Genomic DNA, 6,053 nt, shown 5'->3' with positions numbered 1-6,053 from the left:
AACTATATTAAAAATTGTATCATAGTAACAATTTATTTCATTTGAAAGCAGAAAGATTGCTCAAGTTTGTAACAATTGCATAATACATTATTCTAATATTATAGTATCTTGGAAGCCTATATCATTTATCATCGTTGCTCTTGATTTTATCTACTGTGGAATCATTTGATTTAAAGGGGGTCAATTTTCGTAAATTGTGTGTTTTTTGCTTATTTAGGGGTAGTGTCATTTCGTGGATGCGTTGGTCTCAATTTCAGTAGGATAACTAAATCGTTTATAGTTATTTTTCGTCGAGGATGTAAATTCATGGGTAAGGTGTACCCACGAATACCACGAAAATTGGGCCATCACGAATTTTATTGATTCCGTGGTGGGTTTTTTTGGCACTTCCCTTTTCTGATTGATCTGTAAAACCAAATTTATACCTGTCTATTTTTATTGCATGACAAATTTTAATACAATGTGTTTATATCAGTGTGTTAATAACTTGTTTGGAAAATTTATTTTTGTTCTTAATTTGCCTTTTCGATTTTACAAAACATCCCTAATACCTGTGTTAAACCCAACTCTTTTTTAAAATCACTTAAAGGAGTGAAATTTAAATTTTCAATGAATTTTTAAATCAAATGAGATAACCAGGTATATATTTGCTATTCTAATGTCATTTGTCCTTGTCTAACATTCTTACAGTGGTCTACTTTTTTTATTCTAAAAAACTGTCTGACTGTGTCTCATACCTTTTACACAAAAGATTTTAGTAACAGATATTTTGAAGGTCTCAGAAAAGTCTAATTAAAGAGAGAGAGAGAGAGAGAGAGAGAGAGAGAGAGAGAGAAGAAAAAATGCATCCACGGTGGGATTCGAACCCACGACCTCTGGATTAGAAGTCCAGCGCGCTATCCGCTGCGCTACGCGGACATGAAGAGTTAAAGATACAAAACTATTTTTAAAAACCTGTGTTTAATGGTTTATACATAAGAACTAATAGTTTAACATAACCTCCATTGGGTTTCATATTAAAAGTATCTTATATTTAAATGTCATATATAGAAGATCGATATACCATTATGAATACTGTACACAAATTAAGAAATATTAGTAATTATGTTGATAACAAATTTAAAAATTCGTTTGTGCAAAGATTTTTTTTTTCAGAAATGCTCAGGATATTTCTATTACTTTTTAAAAATATAAATATCATTATATTCAGTCCTGATTAAAGGACATTAATGAAATACAATGATAAATAATGTATGATCATGATAACTTAAACCATATATTCCAATGATAACATATATACTTAGATTTTAATATTTTTTAATTTTTCAAATTTTTTTCTTCAATTTTCCCCGCTTGCACACAATCAAAATGATACATTACATGTCAGCGTTTGAGTACGATGCTGGAACGACACAGCATAAAAAGTATACAACAAATAGTTACCATTTAACAAAAACATTTCATCACAGCTGTTCCGGATTATGTTTTTTGATTGATATTTCAATAATTCAATGATTTTATAAATGTATAGACATAATTTGAAAAATGTACAAACAATTCCATACAATGTGTGTGTGTGTGTGTGTGTGTGTGTGTGTGTGTGTGTGTGTGTGTGTGTGTGTGTGTGTGTGTGTGTGTGTGTGTAATGAGTTCTTTTTGGATTTTGTCAGCTGAATGAACAATAAGATTTTGTAAAGAAAATAAACAAGTTTAACTTGAAAAAAAAATTAATAAACAAAACAAATCATTATTCTCACTCCCCCTTTCACACCACTCTCATTCGAACATAACAAAAAAAAAGAATAATAATTCAATTAAACAAATGAACAAATATCTGATACTATCAAGTAAATTCAAGATTAAATCACACTGTATCAGATATAAAATGGAAGTAAACTACAAAATGTTGTTAAGAAGCTATTTCAACCAATAAAACTCTTGTTGAAAAATTTACTCAAAAAAATATTAAAGTTCCATAATTCAAAATACCGTGAATTTACAATTACTTCAAATTTCAGCTCAAAAGCATGTATATGAAAATTAGCCTGTAATAACAGTCGCTTTTTAACACTTAAAACCTCTCTGAAAATGTACTCAAGGTCACTATGCACTCGAGACGCTCCTGCCCTCGTCAAATTTCCTGTCCCTCTTGTCGCTATCCTAACCGAAAGCCCCGGTGTTGTATAGCAGTTTTTCCCCCATAGTAGCTTTTCCCCCCGGAAAACCTACTATATAGTAGCCTTTCCCCCGGGGGGAAAAGCTACTATATAGTAGCTTTTCTCCCATAGTAGGGTTTCTCCCGCACGTTTTTGGTTCAGATTTTATAAAAAATATTTATGGAAATCCAGTAAGGATTAAAATCAATGTTTCTACACTCCCATGTTGCATACATGTATACATGTATCTGCATTCATATGTACAGGTTAAGTTTCGTTTTGCCGATTTATTATCTTTATAGACGATGCTGAAAGTTGAACATCTGTGTAATGGAATTACACATAGAACTTAATTTAGGTAATTTATTGAAAATAGTTTTACAAGTTAAACACTTATATTCATAATTCTGTGTTCTGAAATTGTATTAAACGAGAATGTTTTAAGAATTTCTTGATAAATCTATCAGACTGTTTGTCTGTTTGTGAAAATTTCATCCAGGCTTAACCTCTGTTTTAGAGAAATTTTGTTTCCGATGCTTCAGAGCCCGATTTTTAAAATCCTATTATAATATTTATTGTGCATATTCTTTAGGGTCCAATGTCTCATAAACTAGAGAAGACCATATCACCATATTTTTATAGTGGCAAAGGTTTACCACTTGAAGATGACTCTGAAAATTTCAGCCCTCAGGGTAGGGGCCCTTAATGTTTCAGGGCCCGATGTTTAAAACCCGATTATAATGATTGAATAGTGTTCTATGAGTGGTGACCCGAATCTCAAATTCTAGAGATGACCAATTAACCATATTTTCACAGTGATAGTGGTATACCACTAGTAGATGACACCGAAAATTTAAGCCCCCATGCAGGGTAGAAGCCTTTGTTGTTTTTGAGCCCGATGTTTGAAATCCAATTATAAAGAATATGTATTTTTAGGGTCCCATATCTCAAAAACTATAAATGACCACATGAACATATTTTTACGGTCATTTAAAAGTAAAACCATCATTTAAAAATACACAACCACTCATATATTTCTTTACCAAAATGATTGACTATTACTTTAATTCTGCTGCTTTTTTTTTAAATTTACAAACAAAATTTTTTAAAAAGGTGCGCGGGTAAAATTCATTATTCTCCAAAACATTTAATCAATTCATAAGATGACTAATGATATAATAGATAATTAGATAAAAAAAAAACAATGAACGTTTATTCATAAAAGGAGAAACCGAAAATCAAAAATAAATAACCAACCTAAGCGCATATACGACTTTTTTACTTTTTAGTTGATTAGAAAAACAAGTAAATCTTTATTGCAAAAATATGAAACAAATAGTATAAATTTTTAGGTAATAGAATCGTACATCTTGATTTATATGGCATCATTTTTAAAAATTGTATATTTATAAATCACGTTGCAAACTTAAAAGTGGAAAAATTAGCAAATAGTGAGTGACAATATAAACATAAAGTTAGTTCAGGATCCATTTCACATTTTCGAAAGTAACCAGCAAAGATACCGACATTGTTCTGGTTGTGAAGACATTTCATTGTTTTTTAAAATGTTTAAATCATAATATCTCGCGTTTCTTAGAAATGTGCTTAAAAATATAAATATGCGTAACTTTTAAACGAAATGGTAAACATTAACTTTACATATGCTTTTAATACATAAATAAAATACCCCTTACCCATGATTTAGAACCCCATCAATCAAAGTAAAGCTAAAACATTTCAGTTTCTCATCATATCATTGCATCCTGTCTCCCGTTTGATATTGAATAGCAGAAGAAATATACATTTGTTTTTAAGATCGTCAATTCTAACGGTATTAATTTAAAATTGATAACCGTTTGGACGAAGGGAGTAATACATTTCCACTTTTTATTCCCTTCCTCTACAAAATTAAGTCAAGATTGGTCAGTTAGTTTCCTGGGATAAGCTTATACTTGATGGTAATACATTGGAAAATTAAATTTCCAAACCAGCGTATTTTCACTCAAATGTGTTCTCGCGTGTTCATAACGTCGAAGTCAAAACTGTGGATAAGCATCGATTAGATGATAAAGATTCGAGGTATTCCGAAATCCGTGTAAAAGGTGAAATAAACGATGATGACACATGCATGTTATGAAGGCGCATGCCTTAGTTCATATTTGGGGTTGGAAAACCATGTATTTTATTCTATGTATTAATAAATGCCATAATTATCCTTTTTTGTAAGAAATTAATATCATATCAGTTATTGCAAATTATTGTCACGAGTGGTCCGCAATAAACATGGCCGGAAAGTAAAAATGGGGGGAAATCCACTATATAGTAGGTTTTCCGTGGGGGTAATCTGGCTATAAAAAGGGGGAAAGCCCACTATATAGTCAGCTTTCCGTGGGGGAAAAACTGCTATATAGCCATTTTTTCCGGGGGGAAGAACTGCTATATAGCCATTTTTCCGGGGGGAAAGATGGCTAGGGGGAAAATGCACTATATAACACCGGACTCGCAGGTCTCTCGCTTCCAGTCTACGACACTGCCCGGATAGAAAGCCACGCCCCACTCAGCATAGAATGCGTCCCCGACCTTCGTCAATTGTCCCCACGACCTTCCATAGGAAAAATTCCGTCTAGCACACCAGTCTGTATTTCAGGTAATTGTATCAAACACCCTTACGCACGGCTAGGAAAACATGTGCCCGCCTAACAGAATCCAAAATTTCAATGGCTACCCATTTCTCCTTAGTATTAAGCTAACTTGAGATATTCACCATATCTTGAAACAGGAGCTGCAAAACGTGGCACCCGGCCGATGTCGTTACCGGACCCTCTACTGACCACTACACCCAAACCGGTCACTTTAAATACTCGATCTAAAAATAGCACACTCACCCGACACTCGTCACTCACATACGGTAACCCATTCATAACAAAATTAAAGAGGAACACAAATATAAACACCAGTATATACAAAACTGAATCAACTTTATTACAATATATAAAGCTGCTTATTATAAATTTAGGATTAGTTGTATTGTATTACTAATGTTACCTACTTTATTACACAATATTACATATTATTACATGTCCGCGTAGCGCAGTGGATAGCGCGCTGGACTTCTAATCCAGAGGTCGTGGGTTCGAATCCCACCGTGGATGCATTTTTGTTTTTCAACGTGCAACAAAAACACAATAATAAGCTTTCTACACAACCATTTTTTTCATACCAAATAGGTAATATAAAGGTCTTCATACATTTACAAAATTACTGGTTAAGCATGATAAGAACATGTAGCAAAATTACTGTATCAATAACACGCCAGTCATTAATAACTCGATTGGATATATCAAAACTAAGAGAATATCAATATACATTTATATGTCACTTAAATTTCAAAAAACACAACTACAACAACATTATAATGAAACATGTATAACAATTAGTTTAATAATTAATGCAATTGAATTTGTATTGCATAATTATTCTTTATAGTTTGTATTTTAGCATAATTCAACTTGTTTTAGTTCTAATGTGTTAATTATACAAATTAGATAAGCATATTTTCAAAACTATATTAGTTAAGATAAACGATTCGTAACACTAGGATATAAAGTATGAAAATCTATTTTGAAATGGAAATATTTATTTTACACCGTAAATAAAACTGTAAAAAAAAATTGATAGCAACAATGTTGGCATTTAAATGAAATGATAACAATGGAAAAAAGGTAAATTGTTCTTTAATTCAAGTGATATATACAAAATAAATGTACACTATAAAACATTAAAATTATGAACAAATAAGGAATTTAAATGTTTAGCATGTCTTAGAAATTATCAAAACTAGCATGTCTTAGAAATTATCAAAACATCGAGATCTGTTTGAGGTCTATGGTCTATGGA

At 31.7% G+C, this 6,053-nt stretch overlaps 2 non-coding genes across 2 annotated transcripts; one reads left to right on the top strand and one right to left on the bottom strand.

The window, feature by feature from the left end:
• Positions 1 to 845: 845 nt before the first annotated feature.
• On the bottom strand, positions 846 to 918 carry Trnar-ucu (transfer RNA arginine (anticodon UCU)). The gene has a single exon. It is a non-coding gene; the product is annotated as a tRNA-Arg (tRNA).
• Positions 919 to 5,235: 4,317 nt separating this feature from the next.
• Positions 5,236 to 5,308, top strand: Trnar-ucu (transfer RNA arginine (anticodon UCU)). Its single transcript has one exon. It is a non-coding gene; the product is annotated as a tRNA-Arg (tRNA).
• Positions 5,309 to 6,053: the final 745 nt, after the last annotated feature.

This window comes from Crassostrea angulata, chromosome 4, assembly GCF_025612915.1.
Source record: "Crassostrea angulata isolate pt1a10 chromosome 4, ASM2561291v2, whole genome shotgun sequence".
NCBI lineage: Eukaryota > Metazoa > Mollusca > Bivalvia > Ostreida > Ostreidae > Magallana > Magallana angulata.
This window is presented reverse-complemented; position numbering and strand designations above follow the sequence as displayed.